Here is a 27,123-nt window from a genome sequence, read left to right on the forward strand (position 1 = left end):
ACCCCAGCATGAGTGACAGCTCACAAAGTTGGGAACCTGGAGCTCACTGCCTGCAGACAGCTCAACAGGCTGGAGAGGGTCCTTTCTGGGAGATTCAGTTGGTCTAAACCTCTTCCAGGCAGCTGCTCTAGTCTCAGACTCTCCTTGGCAGGTTGGCATGTCAGAGAGTGACTCTTAACAGCTTGACTTGCTTACATCTTGGCAAGAAGGAACTTCGAGAATCTAGTCAGTTTCAGGGACTTCCTGAAGTCATTTTGAATTTACTTTCAGGCATAAACGGCTTCCCTGCAGGAACAAAGGGATACACAATAGCCCCCTGCTGGGAGACTTCCCCGAGTCTCTGTACAGGATGTCCAAGGACCCTTGGGACACCACCCTTGTCTTCCCAGGACTCCAAAGCTGCTCCTGCCTCCAGGATGGTGCTGTTGGAGGAGGGTGGAGACCCAGCAACCATGGCTGCTACCCTGAGCCCAAGCGAAGCCAAGCTGTGCTCCACTGTCGTTAGCTTCTGGACCAAGCCATGCCTGAAGCCCACACCTACCACTGAACTGTTCTGTGGCAGGTACCTGTACTTCCTTCCTTGGTTAGAGTTTCTGCCTTTTGTAAGTGAGAGTTCAAACAAATACCAGATGTCACCAGACAGTGGGGAGTTGCTGCTCTGTGTGATACATTAAGAGGGAACTTTCATTGTCCGAGGGACAAGTTTTGTACAATTTGTTTGACAGAGAGCCTGCTACAGATTCTGGAGCAGATGAGTCGGCTGTGAGCTTGAGGAACCGTGCGAGCCATTGAGGCAGCAACAGAGGAGAAGGTTGAAGTTAAAAAAACAAAGGCCTCTTTTTTGCATTTAAAAATGTTCTGGGTGTTAGCAAGATAGCTCAGCAGGGTGGAAACACTTTCTGTACAAGCCTGATAGTCTGAGTTCAATTCCTTGACCTGTACAGTGGAAGGATGGACTCCAGAGGGCGGTGCCCTGACACCACATGTGCACAGTGGCGTGTCCATCCCCGTTTTAATTAGTATATAAAGAAATAGGATGTATGACAGGCATGGTAATACACGCCTTTAATCCCAGCACTCAGGAGGCAGAAGCAGGCAGCCTGGTCTACAGAGTAGGTTCCAGGACAGCCAAGGCTACATAATAGAGACCCTGTCTCAGGAGGAGAAGGAAGAGAAGGAGGAGGAGATTTACTGTGTTATGTAACTTTCTGGGGAGACATAAACCCAGATGTATCACCCCAAAAAGAGAGTACTGATGACAGCCAAAGAAATCACCCCCCCCCCACTGAGGTCTAGCTCACTGAGCCGAATGGGTTATTGGGGTTGCCTACAGGAACATGGGAGTACTGTGGAGCTCTCTGTCAACTTGATATAAACTGGGGTCATCTGGGGAGAGGAAACCTCAACTGAGAAAACGCCTCCATCAGACTGTCCTCTAGGCAAGTCTGTAGGACATTTTCTTTTCTTTTCTTTTCTTTTGACATTTTCTTTTCTTAAAAAAAATTGTTTTCTTTTATGTGCATGAGTACTTTGTCCCCATGCATGTATACATGCCACATGCATGTCTGGTGGTCGTGGAATCTAGAAGAAGGAATTGGATCCCTTAGAACTGGAATTCCAGATGGCCATGAACCACTCTGAGGGTGCTGGGAATTGTGGGTGGTGACCCCATCTCCTACCCTCCCCCGACAGACAGGCTTGTGCCGTAGAGGAAAGCAAGCTGAGCAGAGCCCGGGAGTCGAGGCCGCTAGCACCTCCATGCTCTATGCTTCAGGTCCTGTTTGAGCTCCTGCCGTGGGGCTCCTCAGTGATGGGTTGCGAGGTGTAAGGTGAAACAAACCCTTTCCTCCCCAAGTGCCTTTGCTCACAGTGTTTTATCACAGCAGCTGAAACCAAACTAGGACACCAGGTGAGGGGCTATTTATAGACCCCTGGGTGACTCTGGGGTGGCTCCTGCAGTGTGAGCGCTTCCAACCCAGCATCGTGGCTGACTCCCAAAGCTCTATCTTTAGCCTTCTCTGCCCAACTTGCAGGCAGCTCAATCCTCAAGGGCCCCCTTACCCAGCAACCTTTTCAACTGCTTGAATGACCTTCGGGAGGGGGCTCATGGAACTTGTAACTTTCTGAGTTTCTTTTTATTTATTTGTTTCTATTATTTACTTTTCCATTTTTTGATTCAAAAATTTTTTATTGATGAGAAATTTTATGTATGCCCACACGCACACCACAGGGTTGTAGTACCCTCAAAGCCCAGAGGAGGGCATCAGATCTCCCAGGAGCTGGAGCTAAAAGGGGGTGCTGGAAACGGACTCAGGTCCTCTGCAAGAGCAGTCAGCACGCTTAACCGCTTAACCGCTGAGCGGTTTCTTCACTAGATCTTCCTAGGAGCTAAGGATCGGCCCTCCTCCTCCCTCCAGGGGAAAATGTTTCAATACAGCACACCCACCCTCCCTCTGTCTTTTACATTCCTTTTGTCCCCTCTGCCGAGAAGGTTGTTCCCTAGCGGTGAGTGGGATAAGAGACAGCCGGTTTTCTCCCGTCTGTGCCTGGGTGTCACAGCTACAGTCAGCTATTCTCATCCACGTTACCGGCTATAATCCCCTGCAGTAACCACCACCGACTTTAAAAAAGACGCTTCCCTCGTGGCTGACACTAATAGAAGTGGTGTCCCGCGGGCATACGCACAAATGCTCAGAAGGCAAACGCTTATAGTTCCACCAGATTCATTTAACAAAGAAATTGTAGTGGCCTCCCTGCTGGAGTCACGGGTCTCAGTTCCCACCTGTGGAGCAGCCATAGATTCGCAGAAGGTAACTGGCTGCACCTGAACTGGTCCCAGTGCTGCACCAGTGGGCACCTCTGCTTGGCTTGGCATGTGGTCCGTAACAGAGCAGGACCCTTGACAACAATTCTCCCCCACCAGTCTGCAGCGCTCCCAGCCCTGCAAGATCCCAGTCAGTGGAGAGGATGCTTCTGTCTCTGTCCCATTTCAATTTCCCCATATCTTGCAACCAAAGCATTGCCCGTCTTTAGCAACAGGGGACTCAGCGCCTGTTCTGACATGCAACCAACAGCAGAGGCAACACCCTGTATAGTTTGGGGTCCTCTGAGGACTCATTGACAAAAGACTTGGAGCGATAACTCACCCCTGACCCTGGGGTTTTCACCCAATAAAAATATGGCTCTTAGGAAGTGCCCCTCCCAATTCTCTCAGGGTCCTTTGTTCGGGCTCTTAGCTGCCTCATAAAGATGGCATCCCACCTCAACACAACCAGTTAGGAGGAGGTCCACGCCTTTCTTAACTCCCTGTAAACATCAAACGCTGCCTCTCTCATGCCCGATTTCCTGAATAACCCGTGTCCTTCCTCTAGGGTCCTCCAGTCCTTGGTATCAAAGGGGACCTTAGCCAGTGAAAATTAGATGTCTCTGACAGGGGACCTGATTTTTCCCTCCTGTTGCTATGGTGGATTGGAGGCCACATTTCCACAGCCCTTTGTCAGTCTCTATTGGGTACTAATTGTACTCCATCACTTTTCTTAGGGTGGGGGCACACGAACAAATGTCTGACAGACCAAAGAAATGACTCCACCTGAGTGTACCTTGGCGAGTTTATTGGAGTCACTAACAGTAGTCTGGGTGACAGCTGCATCACCCAAAGGGCTCCCCCGCCAGGGTGCCTGTGTCCCGGGCATGGTACAGCTCCATGAAGCACCACTGTGGGGAATTTGGGGGTGGGCGCCCACCTTCAGTGAGGGGCTTCAAAGGCCTTGTGGCCAGGGGAGAGCTACCTTGTCTTTCTCCCGCCTCTGGGGTCTTTGGTTGTGGGGCCTCAGGTGCCTGTTACAGGAGCTGAGGCTCAAGGCCACCGGTCAGCAGCAGAGTCCGTATTCCGTCCAGCTTCTGAGAGCAGTCTTTCCACCCTCCATCCATCACACTGCTGCTAGAGCCCCTGGGATCCAAGCGACAAGCCCTCCGCCAGGCCCAATCCTATGCTCTCCCACCAAAGCTTTTGTCTGCTTAGAATGACAGCTATCTGCTGTCCTCCAGAGTCTGGAGGCGCAGGCCAGGCTGTGTTCTTCCTCCACCACTAAGAACGTGCAAGCACGGGGAGACAAAGCAGCTCGCTCACAGCCACGCAGCTGTGAAGAATTCTCAGGCTCTGAACCCAGTTCACCTACCTCCAAATCTGGTCCGTCTGTCCGTCCGTCCGTCCATCCATCCATCCATCCATCCATCCATCCATCCATCCATCCATCTATCTATCTATCTATCTATCTATCTATCTATCTATCTTGATTTTTCGACAGAGTTTCTCTGTGTAATGTCCCGACTGTCCTGGAATTCACTCTGTAGACCAAGCTAGCCTCAAACTTACAGAGATCCTTCTGCCTCTGTCTCCCGATTGCTGGGATTAAAGGCGTGCGCTACCGCTGCCCTTTTTGTTGTTGTTTTGTTTTTTAAGACAGCATTTATTTGGTTAGCCCTGGCTATCCAGTAATTGTTCTGTAAACTAGGCTACCCTCAAACTAGCAGATCCATCTGCCTCTGCCTCCTGAGTGCTGGAACTAGAGGTGTGTGCCACCACCACCTCTGGTTCTTTTCTATTTCCATTGGTTGGTCTTTACAGTGGGGGTTGGGACAGAGAACTGTCCAAAATGAAGGTCATAGCCATGTGACCTCACGACTGAAGGAGTAAGGGAGGGGACCCTGCTCTGCTCTAAGTGTGTGTTCAGCACTCTCACTGTCTTGGACCCTCAGGCATCCTATTAGGAACCCATTGCAGTCATGAAAATTGAAGCTCAGAGAAGTTGGGCAATTTATCCAAAGTCACACAGTGAGAAATAGAGGCCCCTAGAGCCAGAACCTGTGCAGAGGCCCCGAGGCAGGACCCAGGATGGGGCACAGTACGATATCTGGGGTATCCGGGCTTGTCAAGACTGCCTCATCAGATTTAATCCCTTAAGCCGTGGTTGGGGCATCTGCAGATGTGGCTTCCTGTTCATCCTGCAAGGCTTTGTCAGCCCAGGGCTTGGGTTCAGGATGGAGGGAGCGCGGTACACAAAGATCTGAGGAGCTACATCTTAGGGTAAATCAAGCTGTTTTAAAGATCTACAAAGGGAGAGAAGTAGGGGAGCACTTCTCGGGGGAACGCTCCATCCCTGCTTCTGGCTGAGCAGAGCTGCAGGGTGGTGAGACACCTAGCACAACCCAGGGCAACAAGACGTGCAAATGAGCAGCCTGTAGTGAGGGAAAGTGACAGTCAAGACAAGGAAAGGGGGAAGACAGACAGGGAGGTGGGCAGGTGAGGGGAGAAGAAGAACAGAGGGGAGAAGGAGGAAGGGTCCCCACAAATTCCTAAGCCCATTGTCTCTGATGGCTTCGGAGGTCCTGGTCACCTCTGCCTCTCCAAGCAGGCAGAGGCCCACACTGTAAGACCCTCCATTTAAGCCATTTATTAGCTGCAAAGCCTGGCCAGGCCCCAGCATCCTACAGAGCAGAGAGCCTTGTCCTCCCGCCTACCCTGTGTCAAGACCCTACAGGGGCTGTGGCACAGGAGGTCTTGGCAAGAGCCAGTCTCTAGGAGCAAGAACTCCCAAAGAGCAGTACCCTAGGGCTGGGGAAGTTCCCATCTTGCTACCCCAATCTTTCTGCTTCCCTTTGTGGACCTGCTTTGCAAGACTGCAGCTCAGGTTTTCTGCCTTGGAACTGGGGAGGAAAGGAAGTGGCCTTGGGCTACTCAACAGCACCCAGCATTCCGAGACTCAGTTTGGGAGCAGAAGGCACAGACCCCAGAGGCCCTGCCTCCAAGCACTGTAGAGAGCCAAACAGCCTAATTAAAGTTAAGAGAGCAGTGCCTATTCTCAGACCGCCCTTCACCCCAAAGATCACCAGACTGGGGGTGAGGCAGAACCAGGCCCTCACCAGATGCCTGGAGCTTGGGTAAAGATGGGCATATCAAGACCTTTGACTACATGGAGCCAAATGGAGGCTCACGGCCCTGTCCTCCCTTCCTTCCACATACTCCATCCCGCCCTTTCCCCAGGTTCTTGTGCTGGGCTAGGCTTCCCTTTACCATGGTGATGAGAGCGGGCTACAGATGTGTCCAGCTGTAGAGGATGGATGTAGAGTGAACGGCATCCTTCATACTGAAGATGACAGAGTGGCTGGGCATAGTTGAGACAGCTTCTTAGCAAAGGAGGGGCCTCTGATCTGAAGGTCAAGCAGGGGTCAGCCATAAGAAGACTCAGGGACAGAATGGGCCAGGCAGAGGTCATGGGGCAAGAATACACCTTGTGTGTGAAGACAGCCACATAGCAGGGGCTTTGTGGCACTAAGGGGCAGTTTGCGTTTGGAGGCAATGTGAAGAAGACTATGGTTTGGAGTTCAAGGGTATTCGTCAGCCTGTGCCGTAGAAGGTCTGGCCTGACCGCAGTGAACTGAGGTAGTTGGGAAGGAGAGCATGAGCCCAGCATGCGCATGCGCTCCTTCTTTCCCGTACTTCCGCCATCATACACCCAGCGCTGTCGGGCTAACTGCAGGAGTTTAATTTTCCACCTTCTGGTGCTGGAGAGAGGAGTCAGTAGGTAAAGTGCCTGCTGTACAAATATGAGGTCCTGAGTTTGGATCCCCAGCCTCCAGGAAAAGAGCCACCTGGGGACTACTTCTGCAATCCCGGGGAAGGGGAGGCTGATGAGCGGATCCCCAGAGCTCAGCGACCAGCCAGTCAAGTCAAAGAGCTCCGGTGAGAGATGCTGGCTCAAAAGATAAGGTAAAGGGCAGGCAGGATGGCCCAAGGGATAAAAACTCCAGCCACCAGCCCCACTGAACTAAATTCCATCCCCAGGACTCACACAGTGGAAGGAGAGAGCCTATTTCTGCAAACTGACCTCTAACCTTCCCCCATGTGCATGTGGCACAGGTGCACCCACCCATGCAAAATAAGTAACTATGTACACTGGGTTTTGAGCTCTGAGCATCACAGGCACAGACATGGGTGCACACGCATACACATGTGTGGCCACTACATACATCCCCACGGGATTGGCCCTTCTCCCAAGGCTCCATCCCAGCAGCAGTAACCCCAGGTTCCATGGACGGCTCAGACCTGATGTCCACCTCTCTACGTGGTGTTATGGAGGAACACCAGAGATCCGCTCACTGTGTGCCAGGGCCATCCCGTCACGGCACCGCTGAAAGCTCTGGGCTCTTGTCCCCATTTCCCAGGCCAGTAGACCCCATGAGTGCTGGGAAAGCATCAGAGTAAATTGTGAGGTGGCTGCTGAGGGTGGGCCTGTGGGGGCTGGGGGTAGGGCAGCAGAGGGGTAGGCTGGAAGTGGGGGTGGGGCAGCAGAAGGGTGGACTGGAGGTCAAGGAGGAAGTTTTGTCTGCCGACTTGAGAGCAAGATATGCACTCAGCAAGGTGTGTGCTCAGGTAAGCACATGTGGGCGAACTCACAAGTGTCTATGCAGGTAAACATGTGCACACTTATTGGACACATGCGGACATGGACACATGCGGACATGCATGTGAACCTACACATACCCTCATGCATACATTCCCACACTCCTGTGCACCTCGACACCACGTATGACAACAGGCTGTCTTGACTCATTCATTACTTAAACACGCTTAGGGCCTCTTGGGTGACAGACTAGGAAGTGGGCACCACAGACCCAGCAGGGAGTCCTCAGTTCTCTTGACTCCCCAGAGCACCTGATCTGCGGTACAGAGTGAACTCAATCTATGGTGACTGGTGTGTTGTCTTGGAGGACTATGGGAAGCATGGGGGTTTGGAGGGGCCTACTGTGGGGCTGCTCAGGGGAGGCTGATCTCCAGAAGAAAAGACAGGGAGTGGGGCTAATGGCTCAGGCAGGCAAGGAGCCCACTGTCCTCTCTGGACCCCGGGCAACATGGCTGCCTACTCTGTGTGTTCCCAGCGCTGAGAGAACCTAAAGGCTCAGTACAGGACTCCAACACAAGTACACACACATACACACACCACACACACACATACCCCACATACACACCACACACACACACACACATACCCCACATATATACCACACACATACACACCACACACACACCCCATATACACATACCACACCACGCACACACATACACACAACACACAACACACCCACATACACATTACATACCACACCACACAATACCCCACATACACACCACACACACACACACACACATATACCCCACATATATACCACACACATACACACCACATACACACCCCATATACACATACCACACCACGCACACACATACACACAACACACCCACATACACACTACATACCACACCACACAATACCCCACATACATACCACACACACACACACACAACACATACACATAGTCCACATACACACACCACGTCCACACACACCACACACACCACACACATACACAACCCCCCCCCCACACTGTCAGTTTCCCCATTTGAGCTCTGTGACAGACATAAGCTATGTTGCTTCATAGTGGAGGCCAGGGCCAGCCTTGTACCTCAGGCAAAGACCAGCCCCTGTGGAGAGCTATCCTCAGCATCTGGCAGCCATGCTCCCTCACACAGTCTGCCAGCTCCTCAGCACCTGCCTCCTGCCACAGACAGACGCAGTCTCCATAGATACCCTTCCACCCAGACCGCCGTGAAGGGCACACCGCACCTACAGGCTGTCCTCGACACCCCCGTGCCTGTCAATCAAACGTCCACTTGTCCACCTCTTAGAGCTCAGGCAGCCCAGCTCCGCCTCTGGCTCCAAGCAGGGCAGGGACAAGCAGGCAGCAGCCACCACCCCACTGAGGGTCTCTGTGCCCTGAGCAGGGATGTTCTTTCCTTCCCTCAGGCTCTGCTCTGAAGAGTGGGAAAAATCGATGGACGCAGAAGAAAGGCTGTGGGGAGTAGACCTGACCGGGGGGGGGGGGGGGGGGGTGGCGGTGAGAAGTGGGGGGGATAGGGGGATAGGAGCGTGGCTTGCAGATACCAGGTCTCCTTTGCACCTCCCAGGACCAGTCCAGGAGTGGGCAGGGCCTGGCTAGGCACTGACTGTTTTTGTCTTTTCCTATTTTTGTTCAGATTACAAAAGCCGCAAGTGCAGAAAGGGACTCAGACCTCCGGGCCCGCACCCACAGTGGCCTCCCTGTTAACTCAGATGGTAAATCCTTGCAGCCCCTTTTTTCTGCACAGCCACACACCTTGCTTTTACAAAATTAGGACATGCTCGATGGCTGTTTTTCTCCTAGGGCTGTGTGGCCACACCCTCTGTGTTTGACCTGTCAACCTCAAGATGCTGTCCACTGGCTGTGCGGTAAGCTGTCCTATTGGATGGAGAAGCCCTGTACCCAGCCTTGGGTCAGACCCTCTACTCCTCAGCTATGGTGCCTGGTGCTGGTCACCTGCACTGAGATCTCTCAGACTTCCCTCTGTGCCCTGAGTCGCCAGGGCTGCCTCTCCCTGTCTGTGGCCAGGATTCCAAGGGAAGGGTCCACCCACACGAGACGAGGGCCACATCACAGACCCTCCGTCAACCCTGGTCATCATTACTTTTTTGCCTATATCGTTACAGTAGTAGCTTAGTAATGGTCTTCCCTGGGTAAACTGTCTGCTCAGCTTTCCTTAAAGAAGGTGGCAGCAAGCATCATGCCAAGAAATCTTTCACAGATCCTCAGTTGTTCATCTTGAGAAAGTTCTGGAAGGAAAGAATATACACGTGCAAGCCTGGGCTGCCAAATTCCCCTCAGAAATGCTCTCACGACACTCATCCTGGCTTCCTGCATCGCCCCATGAATGTCTATGGTGGGGTTGCTTAGGACAATAGGAGTTTGTTTTCACAGTGCTGAGGGCAGAGTCCCCAGGCCAAGCTGCCGTCAGGGCTCTGGATTCCCCGAGTTCCTGGGCCATGGTCCTTTGATTTTTCAGAATCTCTCAGCAGTTGGTGGCTCCTGACTTGTGGCCATTTTTCTCTCAGCCTTAGTGGTCATATGGTCTCCTCTTCCGTCTGTCTGTCCTCTGCCTGTGCATCTCTTATAAGGACAGTTGGTGCTGGGTATGGTGGCCACACCTTTAGTCCCAGCACTCGTGAGGTGGAGGCGCACAGAGTTCTGTGAGTTTAAGGTCAACTTGGTCTATGTAGCAAGTTTCAGGACAGCCAGGGCTACACAGACAGGCCCTGTCTCAAATATATATATATATATATATATATATATATATATATATATATATATATATATATATATATATATAGTGATATTTTGTGTTTTAACAAATAAAGCTTACCTGAAGATCAGAGTGCAGAGCTAAGCCTCTAGAGCCCAGGTGGTGGGTGGTTCACCCCTTTAATCCCAGCACTAGGGAGGGGAAGACATGAAGGGATATGCTGGACAGAGAGAGGACTGTAAGGCGGGAGGAGACAGGAGCTCAGATGCAGTCTGGAGATGCAGTCTGAGGAGACAGTCTGAGGACAGGATCGCTCCATTGGTCTGAGCATCAGTAAAGGTAGAAGGGTCTCTCTAGTGTCTGCGCTGCTTCTCTGATCTCTCAACTTTCACCCCCTAATGTCTGACTCCAGGTTCTTATTTATTAAGACCAATTAGAATTCGTTTAAATTCGATTAAAGGCATGGGACTCCCAAGTACTGGGATTAAAGGTATGAGCTACCACTGCCTGGCCTCTAGTAACTTAAGTCTGCACTCTGATCTTCAGGCAAGCTTTATTTGTTAAAACATAAACAAAACATCACTGCACAAAACAAACAAACAATAAAAGGACAGTTGGCATCACATTTAGGGTCTAGTTGTATAGTCACAAATGACTGTTTTAGACCTTAACAGAACATGGTGACACAGGAGGCGAATGCCGGAGCCCATCCTGAGTAAACTAGTGAGACCCTGTTTCAAAAATAAAAACTAGAGTCGGGCGGTGGTGGTGCACACCTTTAATACCAGCACTCGGGAGTCAGAGGCAGGTGGATCTTTGTGAGTTCAAGGCCAGGCTGGTCTACAAGAGCTAGTTCCAGGACAGGCTCCAAATGCTACAGAGAAACCCTGTCTCAAAACTGCCCCCCCCCCAAAAAACCAACCTGGAGAACACAAACTGGAAGATCCATAATCCCAGCACTTGGGAGATAGAGGCAGGAGGATTGAGATTGTTTGGGCTCGTCTGGACTATGTGAAACCATTTTTAAAAAGAAACAAACAAACAAACCACAACAATAAAACTTTAGACCGTAGCTCAGTGGCCAGGGGCCTGCCTAGCAAAGGTAGGTTCTGAGGTTCACACCCCTAAACTTCTCATTGTCACACTGGTAGACTCTCCTTTTCCCTACGTGAGGTCACACTCGGGGACTGTACATGCCAGCTCGCTCTGCCTACTAGGACCAAAGTCGCAGGACCCTGAAGGGGCTCCATTCCCTGACCAAGCAGGTGGCTACTGGTTTTTACGTTTGTGAACGTGCTAATAGAGTCTTGAAAAATGCATCTCTCTCTCTCTCTCTCTCTCTCTCTCTCTCTCTCTCTCTCTCTCTCTCTCTCTCTCTCTGTGTTCCTCAAGCATGTGTACTTTGGTGCATATATGAAGGTCACATGACAACTTACATGTTGACCGAGGTTTCCTGCCCCACCAAGTCCCACATCCACTTAGTCCCAAAGAAACACACAGAGGTCTACATTAATTATAAACTGATTGGCCTATTAGCTCAGGCTTCTTATTAACTCTTATAACTTGTATTAGCCCATAATTCTTGTCTGTGTTAGCCACATGGCTTGGTACCTTTTTTGGCAAGGCAATCACATCTTGCTTGCTGTGTTTCTGGCTTCCTCTGTGTCTGGGTGATGACTGCAGACTGACTCTTTCTCTTCCCAGAATTCTCGTTGCCCCGCCTCTACTTCCTGCCTGGCTACTGGCCAATCAGCGTTTATTTAAAATACAAGTGACACAGGGTCCAGACTGTTGTCCCACAGCACTTACATAGTCATTTTTCTCCTTCCACTATGTGAGTTCCACAGATTAAACCGGATTAAACCAGTACCTTTACTGGCTGAGTCATCTTGTTTTAGGCCCAGGGTCTTAGATTGTAGTTAGGGTAGTGACCCACATAGGTTTATTGGTCATTCCTATTTCCTATTTAGTGAATTATGGATTCATTTATTTTTCTCCCATTTTTCTAAGAAGTATTAATTCCATTCAGGACATTTGCAAGCACTGTGCTGACAGAGGATACTGAGCCTGCATCGTCAGCACTGTAGACTGAGGATACTGAGCCTGCATCATCAGCACTGTGCTGACTGAGGATACTGAGCCTGCATCGTCAGCACTGTAGACTGAGGATACTGAGCCTGCATCATCAGCACTGTGCTGACTGAGGATACTGAGCCTGCATCGTCAGCACTGTAGACTGAGGATACTGAGCCTGCATCATCAGCACTGTGCTGACTGAGGATACTGAGCCTGCATCGTCAGCACTGTAGACTGAGGATACTGAGCCTGCATCATCAGCACTGTGCTAACTGAGGATACTGAGCCTGCAATATCAGCACTGTGCTGACTGAGGATACTGAGCCTGCATCGTCAGCACTGTGGACTGAGGATACTGAGCCTGTATCGTCAGCACTGTAGACTGAGGATACTGAGCCTGCATCAGCTCTCACAGATATTATCCTAACCACTCTCTCACTCCACAGGTCCATTAGTTCTCCAGTGTTTAACTTTTAGCATTTTGAAGTCCCGACTTCAGGTTGGTTGCAATTTCCTGATTAAAAAGGCTGCTCCTGTCTCATCAGTACCTGGTGCTCTTATAATTCTACTTTTATATTTATGTTTTTGTCTGCAGAATTCCAGTTTCAGGGCTTGTTGGTGCCAACAACCTGCTCCCCCACACCCAGTTATTGAACTGTTGTCTGAATACCACTTGATAAACCGTCTTCTTTTCCTTCTGGCTTAGATGATGCCTTTGTAGATATCTGAGCTGACTTGGGCTAGAGCAGCCCAACCATTCCCGAGGAGGAAAGTGGGCAGAATCTAGCAGCAATACCACGGCTATTCATTTCCAGAGACAAGGGAGAAAAGGCAGGAGACGCCCAGAAACTGACCCAGACCGCAAGGCCTTTCTGTAAGCCAGGGACAATGACCCAGGACAACGCAGGAGGTGAACAAACAAAGTGAGAGCCACACCCACAAGCTCCCAGGCCACAGCCCAAAGCAGGGGACTACTGAATGCAAATGCTTTTAAAACTGTCAGCCAGAGCTGAGGGGAATCGATGGCTTGGTGAATAAATCACTTGCCGCACAAACAGGAGAACCTGAGTTCAAATCCCTGGAACCCATGTAAAGACAGGTGAGGCGGTATGCATCTTTAATCCCACACTCCTGGGGATTGGGTCCAGGAGGATCCCCAGAAGGTTGCAGGAAAGCCAGCCTGTTGTAGGTAGCAACAAACAACAAAAGCACCCTCCATACACACACACACACACACACACACACACACACACACACACACACACACACCTAGATGGAAGGCCAGGGGACACCCAGTGTTGACCTTTGGCCTCCATGCACATGCCATGCACCTGCCTCTCGCCCACATCACACGCACATGTCACATACCGAATAAATAAACACTTCTCAAAGCTAGACTTTGCTAGATTATGTGGCCCAGGCTAACCTTGAATTTGGATCTTCCTGCTGCTACTTTCTGAGTGTTTGGATGCCTTGCTTTAAATTATAAATGAGCCATAAGAGAGTTAAAAAAAAAAAAAAGAGAAAGAGGCAGGTGTAAAAGAAAACACACACCTTCTAAAAAGGAAAACATAGTCACTGGGATTAAAATTTCAGTCAGTGGATGAAATGGCAGAAGAAATTACCAATCACCTGGAGGGCAGAGCTAAGGAAACGGCCACAGCCACAGCCTGCAGAGTTTGTGACACAGGAGGTATGGAGAGGGCAGGACCAACATCTGTCTGGAAGAAGGTCCGGAAGGAGAAAGGGAATGCAGTAACGAGACGTTGCCTGAGAATATTCCAGAATTGTCCAAAAAAAAAAAAAATGCTGCGTCTCAGATCTATGTGTCTATCTGTCTGTCTGTCTGTCTATTTTTCCTTCTATCTATCTATTATTTTGTTTTGTTTTTGTTTTTTTCAAAACAGGGTCTCATTATGGGAACATACTGAGTAGACCAGGCTGGCCTTGACCACACAGAGATCCACCTGCCTCCGAGTACTGGGATTAAAGGCGTGCCTTTAATCTATGCCTGGCTCACTTCTCAGATTTATGAAGTGTGCTGGGCCCAGGACTGTGACTCCTTGGGAGAACTCTTGCCTGACATGCTGGAGGCCCTGGGTTTCAGTCCTTGGAGTCAAACTAGGAAACTGCAACTCCTTCCAAAAGACAACCAACCAACAGTGAGTCAGGACCTGGACACCTCTACTCACATGCGTCTCAGGAGGAGAGAGGTGTGCCTAGCACCCGCCAGAAGGGCATCGGAGCGGCGTTCTGGTCTCCTCACTTAGAAAAGCTTGTGTGTGCTTGCACACATGCAGGTGTCCCAGAGACCGGAAGCAAGCGGCAGATCCCCGGGGCTGGAGTTCTTGAGAGTTGCCAGTCCTGGGTGCTGGGATCCAATCTCTGGTCCTCATCAAGAGCGAGCCCTCTAATCATTCAGCCCCTTCTCCATCTTGAAGACGGAAAGTGGTTTTAGTGTCTGTGAGCCTGTGTGTTCAGAACTCCGAGGCTGTGCACGTGGAGCCTGAAGTGGGCCTCAGATTAGAGTCCTCAGGAGCCAGCTAATCTCCCTGGGCCTGAGACCTGCTGATTAGGCTAGGCTGGCCTGCCGGGATCTGCCTGACTCTGCCTGCCCTGCTGTGGGACTACAAGGAGTCATCTTACTAGGCTTTTCACAGAAGTGCTGGACTCGAACTCAGGTCCTTGGGCTTGCCTAGGGAGCACTTTACCGACTCAGCCATCTTCCCAGCCCTGAGTTGAAAATCACATTTTCCACTGAGTGTTGCTTGGGTATGACCCATGGACAGTCCCACCCTGCCCTGGCCACACCCTTTTGTGCTCAGATTTGCTGTCTTTGGGAGGACACTCTTAGAACAACAGCATTAGAGAGGTCATCTTCCTGTGCTCTGGAACCTGCACTGGTCTTGATACTTGCTTGACCAATCTCACGAAGCACAGATGCTGGGAACCTTCCAGGCCCTGCCTTCAGGTGGTTTTTGCCTGAGCTGTGTTAAGATGCATGGTCTTGTGTCCAGGAGCTGAGTGCAGGCAGGAGGGGAGGGGTTAGGGGTGCCCCAAAGGTAGCCAGGCCACAAGACAGATGTAAGAGAAGTCATAGGCCTGCCCCCAGCTGCAATGGGGGTGGACTTTGTCCCCAGTCAGAGCAGTTAGTATGGCTCACTGGTAGAGGGCCTACCTAGCGTGCACACAAAATCTTAGTTTCCATACCCAGCAAGATACATACACACATATACACACACTTACCACACACACTCACATATATACACACACACACATATACACACTCACACACATACACACAATAGACTCACACATACACAATACACTCACATATATACACATACATACACACATACACTCACACACACCACACACACACACATATACTCACTCACATACATACACATATATACTCACACACATACACACTCACACATATATACACATTCACACATACACATACACATAAACACACACATATACACACATACCCCCACACACATAAACTCACACATACACACACAGTCACAAACATACACACATATACACATACACACACACACACACACACACACACACACACACACACACACACACTCCCCTGTTCCCAAATGACTATGCAGAACTCTCAGTACTGCAGTGGACTTTATTCAGATTCAGGGCCTTGAAAGAACTATTACTAATTAAGGTAAAATAAATTAACCTTAAGGTAGCAGGGCTAGTGTCTTCATAGGGAGGGAGTAAAACAGAGAGGGAGGCCAGTAAGATGGCTCAGCCATTAAAGTCACTTGCCACTAAGCCCAATGACCTGCGTTCAGTGGCATCTGGAGAGAACCAACTCCCACAACTTACCCTCTAACCTCCACACATGCACAGTGAGACACACACACACAATAAAAAATAAAAAGAAGGAAGAACAGAGATGGGCACCATGGGAATGCTGGGAGAAGGCGACATTGACCTGCCAAGGAGAGAGGGCTTAGAAGCCAATTCTGCCAACATCTCCTCTTAGATTTCTGTCCTCTGGAACCGAGAAAACATATTTCTGTTTTGTAAGCCAGCCAGCCTGTGGTTATTCGTTACTGCAGTTCTAGCCAACCCCAGGTGAGGGTAACCATGGCAACCAGCCCAGGCAGCAGCAGCAGCAGCAGAATGCCCTTGAAGCACAGCTAGCAAAACTGAGGACAGTGAACAGCCAGACACAAGGTCGCACATAACCAGGAGCAGGGCCAAGGTGTGGGCCGGCATCTTGGAGGGCAGAACACTTCCTTTAGCTACCCGCTACACAGCCCAGAGAGACCGCAAACCCATCAGCTGCAGGAAAGACTGGAGAACAATGCTGTAATGGCATCATCAAGGCAATTAAAGCAAACATTCATCAGTCTGAGCCCTCTTTCAGCTAAATTGCCTTTCGAGGGTGAGAGCAAGGCTGTGGAGAGATGGCTCAGTCAGCAAAGTGCCTGCTGCACGAGAGCCTAAGTTCAGATCCCCCAAACCCACATAAAAAAACAGCCGAGGCTGTGCAAATGTGACAGGAGGATCCCCAAGGCTCACTGGGAGCCGGTGTAGCCAATCAGTGAGCTCCAGGTTCAGCGAGAGTCGCTGTCTGAAAAGATCAGATGAAGGTGCTAGGGAAATGTGTCAGGGGGTAAGAGCACTTACCTGTGCACACAAAAGGACCTGATTTTAAATCCCTGGCACCCACATAAAAAGCCTGGCATGGTTGTGCATCCCTGAAACCCCAGCATTGGGTAGCAAAGAAAGGTGGACTCTAGGAGTTCAGTGACTAGCCAGGATAGGCAAACCGGTAAGCTTCCAGTTCACTGAGAGACACTGCCTCAAGGCAGTAAGACGGAGGGAGGCAAAAGAAGACATCCAATGTTGACCTCTGGTTGTCATGTGTGCACGTGTGTGAGCACACACACACTCCAGACGAAAGGCAAACCGACACCCAGATAGACGGATGAAGAACTTTACCACTCACGCATCTTGGCAGACAGAATGGGTGAAAGATGACGAAGGAACCCGAGCCCAGTATTGTGTGACAAGAGGCCATGAGCAAAGACAGCAAAGCATGACTCACGTCTGAATGTGCGTGGCGGCAGGAGTGACAGATGCTGGCTGAGAGCTGTGGAGAAATACAGACAGCGCAACACAGTCATGGAAGATGGGTCTGGACTCACTCTCTCCAGGTGTATAGACTGTCTGGAGAGAAAACAGAGCATACTGGCTTAGATTACACAAAGCCAATCACGTACGGAAAGCAGTAGGAAATAGTACCTAGGGCCACAGCCGTAGCTCAGCCGGTAGACTGCCTGTCAGGCACTCGTGGAACCTTGCTTGGCTTGAGTCTCAGTATCACAAAACTCAGCATAGTGGTACATGCCTGTAATTCCAGGACTGTGGCAGATCAGAAGTCCAAGGTCATCCTTAGCTACATAGGAAGTCTGAGGCCAGCCTGGACTACGTCTTGTCTCAAATGATCATGATGATTTTTTTTAAAATTTTATTTTTTTATTGTTTTTAACTGAACTATACATTTCCCCACTCCCCTTCTGATGATGACACTTTTTTAAAGATTTATTTTACTTTTAACTATGTGTTTATGCGTGTGCCCATGAGCAGCGCAGATGCCCTAGGAGCCCAGAAGTTGGTGTGAGATCCTCTGGAGCTGGGTACAAAACCTGCAAATATATATATATATATATATATTTCAACAGAAGTAAAGAAAAACGGATGGGTAAAAAAAACACAAAAGGGAAGGAAGGAAATTCCTACGAGTTTGTTGCAGGGCTGGGTCCAGAACTCTGTAATGTTTCTATTGCTTCTTTTCTGTTCCCCTGTAGACAACCACAGTATTCACAAGGAAGGATAATTTTGTCTCCTCTTTAGCTGTTGTTCTTTCGTTTACATTTCATGACTTATTGCATGGTCCAGAACTCAGCAGTGGAAAACCACAAAGGCTCTATTTACTGAGCATCCTTGTCTTGTTCTGGTTATCATGAAGGGTGGTTCCAGAATTTTCATGCTAGGCATCGCACTGCCTCTCAGCTCCAAATAGGTCTTCTTGGTCAGTGAATTAATCAGAATACACAGTTGCCATAGTTTGAATGCCTCAACCTTAGGCTCAGATAGTTGAACAGTTGAGAAGGATTAGAAAGTGTTGAGAAGGATTTGAAAGCGTGGCTTTATTCCAGGTCTGTCACTGGGGTGGGGGCAGGCTCAGAGGCTTAAAAAAAAAACAAAACAAACAAACAAAAAAACTCATGAAATTTCTAGCACTCTCTGCCTTGTGCTTGTGGATGAACATGTGAGCTCTCAGCTGTTTTTCTCCTGCTCTGCCATCATGGACTTAAACACTCTGAAACCATAAGCCAAATTAAACACTTTAAAAAAAAATAAGTTGCCTTGGTCTTGGTGCTTTATCTCAGCAATAGAAAAATAACTAAGACAGTAGGTATGGAGGTTTGAGTAATGAGTGCTCCCTATAGGCTCAGGCAGCTGATAGTTGGTCCCCTGGTGGCTGTTTGGGAAGGTTCTGCCTTGTTGGAGAAAGTGCATCACTGGGGAGAGGGGGACAGTTCTGCAGCCTCAGCCCACTTCCTGTTTGCTCTCTGCACTCCGGCTTCCTGCTCCTGCCATTTGCTGCTAAGCTTCCCACCATAATGGACTCTTGTCCCTCTGGACTGCAAGCCAAAATAAACCCCTCCTTCCATAAGTGGCTTTTGGTCATGGTGTTTTATCGTAGAACAGAGGAGCCGCTAGCACAGACGTGGGAACCAGAGAGTGGGCCACCGCTGTGATGCACCAGACCATGCTGTGTCGGGAGGAAGGGGACGGTTATGGAAGCTTTGAGTTAGAAAAACCATTGAGTGCTTTGAGCTTAATGGGTAGTCCTGTGTGAGCTCGGAAGACAAGTCAGTTCCTGCCTCCAGATTCCTGTTTGAGTTCCTGTCCTCCCTGGCTTCCCACGGGGGCATGCTGTAACTTGTACCCAAACAAACCCTTTCCTCCGCAGGCTGCTTTTGGTCATGTGTTTATCACACCAAATTAGAACTATGAGCTGTGCTTCTGCAATCCATAGTGTCAAAATCTCTCGGCGTGGGGGGGAGTGGGGGGAGTGGGAGGGTGTTGGGAGGGGGGCGGAAATGGAAACTTTTATAATTTAATAAAATTTACTAAAAAAAAAAAAATCTCTCGGCGTAAGACAAGTATAATGAATGTCTTGCTAGAAAGATGCTGTGATTGGCTTGGCCTCCCATGTTGTAGCTTCTCAATTTGTGATCAATACTTGGACAAAAGCAACATAGGGAGGAAGGGCCTAATTCAACTCAGCTCAGGGTGCAGTCCGTCACTGTGGGGAAGTCACAGAGGCGGAGAAGTCTAGAAGAGAGGGCTGAGTGCGTGTTTGGCTCGCTCTCTCCACGTGTACAGTCCAGAATCTCCTGACCAGCCAATGGTCCCATCTGCAGTTTAGACGGCTCTTCCCACATCAGCCAACATGCTCAAGAGAACCCTCCATAGACACGCTCAGGGACACGTCTCCAGGAGGGTCCAGATTCTGTCAGGCCAACAGTCAACGCCACCAGTCACAGACTCAGACAGCTATAAAATGCTTCAGCCTGGAAATTCCACCTATTACTTTGAGTCTGGCTTTATTGGAGACAGATAGACAGCCCCTCCTGAACCAGCTACAAAGTCCACCAGCTGGGAAGGAAGGCTGGTCAGGTTTCGAGAGTCATAGTTGTCCCCACTGCCACACTCGACAGCATCACCTCACTGGCTAATCTTAGACTGGGGGTGTCCAAAGACACAGCTAAACTACAGAGTCCTGGAACTCAAGGTGTGCTGAATGGCAGAGGACACTAGTCTTCAGAGGTGACTCACGGCTACCCTGGCGGCTTCTGCTGCCGCTGGAGGCTGGCTGTGTGTCAACCTTACCTGAATTCTAAGAACCCTCAGAGCAGAAGCTATGGAGGGCCTCTGCTTGCTGGCTCCCTCAGGCTCGAGATAGCTTTCTTGTATACCCCAGAAATTCCTGCCCAGGGATGGTGACGCCCACAGTGGGCTGGACCCTCCCCGAATCAGTTTATCATCAAAACAGGCTCCCCTAACACACGTTCACAGGACTGTCTGGTCTAGGTAATTCTTTGATTGAGGCGTTCCTTTTCAAGTTGACCCTAGGCTGTGTTAAATGACGGTCAAACAGAGCAAATAGAGCTAGAGCAGCCACCACACTAGACTTTAACACTACCTCCCCCTCTCCACACCCAAACAGGGTTTCTCTGTATAGCCCTGGCTGTCCTGGAACTCTCTTTCTGCTGGAAGTCTGCCTAATTTATTAGACTTTCAGAAAACCATTATTTTTTGCACTTTATCTTTATTGATTGCTCCCTCCCTTCCCTGCTCTCTTTTGCTGTGACCCCCCCCCCCAGTCTTCAGCTGGATCTTCATCTACTGATTCTTGTCCTTTTCTCCCAGACACAGGCTGTGGCTGTGGGTTCCGTGGTCCTGCCACGGTAGTCATCCTCCTGTCCCTTCCACACAGGGCATTTTGAAGAGTTACTTTTCCAAGCCGTTTGTCACGGGTTCTGTGCTTAGTTATTTACGAAAGTGGTTGTTAATTTCCAAATGGTTGGCTTTTTAATTTAAACCTTTCTTAATAATCGCTAACCCTGATTGCACTTTGGTCAAAGATGAGGTTTTTTCCTTGGTTGGCTTTTGGAATTCTATTGGATTTTTTTTTCTTTATGGCTTAATATATGATCAATTTTCATAAATGTTTGATGGGCTCTGGCAAAGAAATGAGTCTTTTATTCGTCGGGTACAAAGTTCAATTATTAAATCAACCTTATTAATTATATTCCAATTCTATACAAACTGGGGAGGGTGGCTATTATTTAAATATGTCAAAGATACGGGCTGTCAAGATGGCTCAGCGGATAAAAGCGTCTGTGACCAAGCCTGAGGACGGGAGTTTGATCCCCAGCGTCTATGTCATAGGAGAGAATCGACTCTGTAAAGCTGTCCCTGAACCTGCACACACAGTTGTGCATGCACACATATGCACAGTAGATAAATACATTCCTAATAAAACAAGTTCTTGGCTTTTGTTTGTTTTCTTGCTTTTTGGGTTTTTGTTTTTGTTTTACAGTTTTAGTTTTTTAAGACACGACAGGATTTCTCTGTATAACAGTCCTAATTGTCTTGGAACTCGCTCTGTAGACCAGGCTGGCCTCGAACTCACAGAGATCCACTTACCTCTGTTTCCTGAGCTGGGATTAAAGGCATGCACCACCATGCCAGGCTTTTCTATTTGTCTGGTTTTTTGCTTGTTTTGTTTTGTTTAATCTTTTTTATAGGGTCTCACTGCATAGCCCTGATTGTACTGGAACTTGCTATGTAGACCAGGCTGTCCTCAAACTCATAGAGATCCTCCTGCTTCTGCTTCTGAAATGCTGGGATTAAAGTCATGTGCAACAATACCCCGCTTAGAGCTGGATTTGCATTTTAGTTTCTGTTTTACGCAATCGAAGAACTTTTGCTCCTTTACCCCAAAATGTAACACAATGATGCAGTATTCCCCCCATGTAATATTTTTATCCATTATATTTTTCTTTAACAATGTCATCCATGTATACAATGTATACTGACTACCCCCAAGCCCACCCTCACCCATCTCCCCACCAAAGTCTTAAACACATTCATGTCTTTTAGGGCCACATGTGTGTGACCATTTGGAGCCTGGTGGGCTCAGCAGCAGGGTTCACAACCAAAAACAATGACTCCCCTTCCCCCAGGATCCACCAATGACCAATGGTTCAGCAGTTAGAGGTAGGCCCCTCCTGTGAGCGCCATCAGCAGCTGGTTGGTGCCAGCCCAGTGCAGGGACTGTAGCCGCTGGGAGTTTCAAGTTCAATGTCTGGGGAACATCTGGTTTTGGTGGCCCTCACCTTAGCTTATGGCTCTTACAATTTTAGCATCAAAGCAAGTATTAACTGTTTCTTCCAGGAGGGAGCTGGCACTCTCTTTCTCCCCACCCCCTCTCTCAGTCTCTGTCCCCCATCTTCCAGCATTCTGTTTCAGATGCTCCCTTAGTTGTTGGTCACTAGATGCTCTTGCATTGCAGGCCGCTCGCATCAGCAGTTGTCTGGTCCGAAGAGAACTCAATTCAGGGCTTCCAGTTCTCATCTACTTTAATATGATTTAAACCTTTAAATCAGGGCTGGCATGATGGCTGCTCTTCCAGAGGACCATGGTTCAATTCCCAGCACCCACAGAGCAGTTCCCAACTGTAACTCCAGTTCCAGGGATCCAACTCCCTCCCACAACATGCATGCAGACAAAACACTAATGCATGTAAAACAAAAATAAATAAACCTTTAAATCTAGATGGAAAAGCTCTTCATTTTATTTTGCTTTTGCTTCCTTGTGTTGTGTTCTGTGATAGAATCCCCATCCCCTCCCCCATGTCACCCAACCTTCCTCCGAGTCTTTGGCTCAACTGACTCTCCTGTCTCAGCCTCTGAGAGACCGGAATTCCAGGCTATGCCACCTTGCCTGGCTAAATTCTTATATTTTGCATTTTATACTAAAGACCATTTAAGAACATTTTGACATTTTATTCCCTCTGGAGATGTTGTTTGCCATCATTTATGCCTTGTGTTTTCATACTGGCTGCGGTGCTGGTGCGTTCTGTATCCACAGCTGATGGGAGCGTCCATTCCGCGGAGAGCGCCTGTGTTTTCCCCAGGCCTCACAAGCAGGGCTCCCTGCCACAGAGCCGTCAGTGTGACACCATCTAAACAGCCTGGCGCTTACCCCTTCGCGGGCAGTCAAATTTCTGCTGTTGTGATGAAACACTGGAGGAAACAGTGTAAGGAAGAAAGGTTTATCGGTGTTGGAGGTTAGTCCTTGGTCACTCAGTTCTCTCTGATGCCTGGAGAGGCCAGGCATCCTGGTCAGGAGGATATGACGGAGCAGAATTGCTCACCATGGCAACCAGGAGGCAGGGGGTTAACAGAGATACACATCCCCTCTTCATGGACCACTCTCAGTGGCCTGCTTCCTCCAGTCAGGCCCCACCCCCTATCCTTTCCTCCACCTTCTAACAGCCCATTAAGCTATGAACCCATCACTGAATTGATCCGCCCATGAGGTCAGAGCCCTCAGGAGGCAGCCACCCTCCCAAAGCCCCACCTGTGAACACTGCTGCCTGGGAACCAAGCCCTTCCATGGGACCTTCAGGACATATTTAAGAGTTAATTCCCAGTATCTCTTTTTCTATCTAAGGTGCATGCAGCAGGCTCCTTAGTCACTTAATTCACGAGTTTCTGTTTTATCCAGGAACCAGGAACTTTCTGGCCTGCATACGCAGATCTTTTGGTTTCCATTCATTGTGTGGGAAATGACCTCTTTCTCTGGTCTTGGCGCACTCTGCCCCGTGACTGACCTGCCTCTGCCACACCTTCTACCACCAAGATTGCGGAAACCCTCTGGCCTGCCAGTCGGAGCCAGCGTCTTCTTTTCAGTTGCTTCTATCAGGAATGAAGGTCCCAGTGCCAGGGGTAATGATTTTCAGGGTGTAGTAAGGGATCACAGGCGTTGGCAGAATAACGCTGCTGAGTTCAGTTCTGGGATGTCCCCAAAGTCCAAGCGTTGCAGGTTTGCTTCATGAGGTGGCCACAGCAAGAGGCGGTGGGACCTTTCAGAGTGGAGACTTAAAAGGTCTCTATGTCGTTGTGTGGGGGTAGGGCTGTTGGCCATGGGGAGAGTGCTGGACATCACCCACCACTGCTCCTACTGTAATTCAATGCTGCCCCACCACAGGCCCAGGACGACAGAACAAACCAAGCTCTCAAACTTCGCACCCAAGCCTTTTCTCTCCATAAGCAAATAGAGGGCATTGTGTTCTGGTGACAGAGAGATGACTGGGAAACTCGGAGGTGCATCTGTACTGTCCCCTCTCCTAGCTGCTGGTGATCGCCAGGAATACCCAGCCCAGAAGTCGCCTCTGCCTGTCTTCACAAGTGTTCTCCTCTTTTCCCTATGCTTTGCTTTTCCTCTTTCTTATCAGCACACTGTCATTGGCTTTTGGGCCTACCCAGGTAATGAGAGGCGGCTTCATCTGGGTTTAATGACATCTACAAACACCTTCCCATAATCCCATCTTCTCTTCATCCGCAGGTCCCAGGAATCTGAAGTTGGACACATCCTTTCCAGGGGCCACCAGCCCATCTCTCTTGATACCCTCTGTCATTCTTCCTGCCTCTTTGCGGTCCTGGCCCTAGTCCGCCGAGGCCATGTCTCCCCCAGATGTTTTTCTTTGTAAATGTCGCCTTGGCCGTGGTGTCTCTTCACAGCATCACAGCAACAGAGACCCTAACTAAAACAACTGGCATGATGTAGTGGTCAACTTTTGTCATCAACTAGACACATCTGGAGTCACCTGGGAAGAGTCTCAGTGAGGCACTGTCTCCATTGGGCTGGCGGGTGGACACATCTGTGGGAGTTTTTCTTTTTTTTTTTTTAAATATTTATTTATTATGTATACAATATTCTGTCTGTGTGTATGTCTGAAGGCCAGAAGAGGGCACCAGACCTCATTACAGATGGTTGTGAGCCACCATGTGGTTGCCGGGAATTGAACTCAGGACCTTTGGAAGAGCAGGCAATGCTCTTAACCACTGAGCCATCTCTCCAGCCCCGGGAGTTTTTCTTAATTGCGTAAAATTAATGCGGGAAGACTCTGCTCACTGTGGGCGGCACCATTCCCTAGATCAGGTGTCTGGAGCTGAATAAAAGCAGAGAAATCAAGCCGAATGTGTGTGTGGGGGGGGGCGCAAGCAAATAAGCTTGAGTGTGTTCACATCTCTGCCTGTGGGTGTGAAGTGACCCACTCTGACTCCTTTCTCCCTGAGCCATGTTCTGTGAGGGTATTTAAGCCCAGCCTCAGCAATGACATTAGGACAGGCGTGGCCAGAAACGTGGGTGTGCCTTTCCTTCTCACCCCCTCTGCCCACAGCTCACTCCCCGGCTGGCTGTGTTCTGGTTGTACTTTCTGGAAGTGCACTGTGCAACCTTCGTCTCTAGGCACCTAAGATCAGGACAGAGCACAAGCTGTGTGATCTCTGAGGATGAAGTCCGCAGTACGTGTCTGAGAAAGTCAGGGGCTTGCCCTAATGGTCCCTTCATTTCAGCTGCTCCCCCACCCACCCACCAAGGTGTCCTTCCCACGGTGGTAGCCTGGGTTTATCATGACTGCTGCTCATGGCTGAGTCTCCTGGATGGGAACCAAACACCATTTGCTCAAGCGCAGGGTCTGAGCCAGGCCCAGCTGGGTCTCCCATCTTTTATTTGCCCAATCCTGTTAATAATTAATGTACAATAGTGAGACTTGCCTTTAATAGAATCCGTACTGCCTTCTGCACTCTGTCCCTCACCAAAGGGTTTCCCCCAAAAGTGTATGACTTACTCAGCTGTGGTTCCTGCCACAGACACCCGAGACAGGAAAGTTCCCTGCCCTGGTCCTTTTCAGCCTCCTCCTCTGATGGGAACTAAGCCCTTCTGTGGCCTCTCCCTCCGCTTCCTTCTCCCTGAAGCCCCTCTCTGGGTTTCCTCCAGGTGGTCCTCATGGTGGGAAGAAGCTTGCACTCCCAGCCCAGCAATGTGCTCCATCATCCACCCCTGGGTCACACTGGTCCAGCTGCTCAGGAAGTTGCTGAGCCCCAAGCTTGGGATGGTTACAGCCCCACTCCCCCAAATTCTGGCATTCTGACAAAAACAGCAACATAAATTAAGGGCCAACCAGGCACAAGTAAAGCCAAAGGGCTAGGCTAGAGTTGGAGGGGTCCCAGAAGAATGACCCTTCACTTCAACCTCGCAAGTGTCTTCTTCATCAGCCAAGAAGTTCTGAGAACAGTTGTGGGAACTCCACTGATGAAGCTCTTGTTGTTGGCCGCAGGAAAACACCAGCATGGAACCAGCATGTTCTCCAGGCTCAGCCACTGCTGAACCCCTGGGGTGCTGCTGTTGAAATGTCAGTCATCAGGACTGCCTTAAGTGTGACAGCATCCACAAAGCGGGGCACTCTGGGTCTCCTCAAATTGCTCCATGTTTGAAAAGCCTGAAGGTAGGGGATTGTGCAGTTCAGGGGTGCTGGCAGGAACACCCGGGTAGCAAGATGCAGGGGTGGTAGGCTCTCAGGATGGGCGAGTATGGGAGCTGCAGGACAGTGGGAACATCGTGCAGCAGAAATAAGAAGCCTAGTGGCCTTGGACGGCTGATGAAGTAGATTCTTGGAAGTTTCTCTTTAGGGGCCTGGGAGATGGTTGAGCAAGTAACGGTGCTTGCCTTGTGAACTTGATGATCCAAGTTCTAACCCTGAACTCACATAAAGGTGGAAAAAGATAACCGACTACACAAAGTTGTCCTCTGACCTCCACCCATGAGTTCACACACACATACTCACAATCCACACAACAGTAATAAAAAATATATAATACAAAATAAAGTTTCTCTTTTGTTGATCTTAACTTCAGAAGTATCCACGATTAACGTGTATTATTTTTGCAAATGGAGGAAAACATTACTGTATTATTTATTTATTTATCACAGAGATGGGTAGCATGCATCCCAGGCTAATCTTAGATTAAAGCGTGCACCACCATGCCTAGTTTATGCAGTGCTGGGGTTTGAACCCGGAGCCTCTTGCTTGCTGGGTAAGCACTTTACCAAAGGCTGCTACCCCCAGCTCCAGTTAATCACTGCATTTGGGAGGCTGAGGCAGGATGACCGTCAAGAGTTGAGGCTAGTCTAGGCTCCACAGTGAGTTCTAAGCCAGTCTGAGTTAATGTTTTCCTTTCTCTAAA

The sequence above is a fragment of the Myodes glareolus genome, chromosome 21, assembly GCF_982192425.1.
Source record: "Myodes glareolus chromosome 21, mMyoGla1.1, whole genome shotgun sequence".
Taxonomy (NCBI): domain Eukaryota; kingdom Metazoa; phylum Chordata; class Mammalia; order Rodentia; family Cricetidae; genus Myodes; species Myodes glareolus.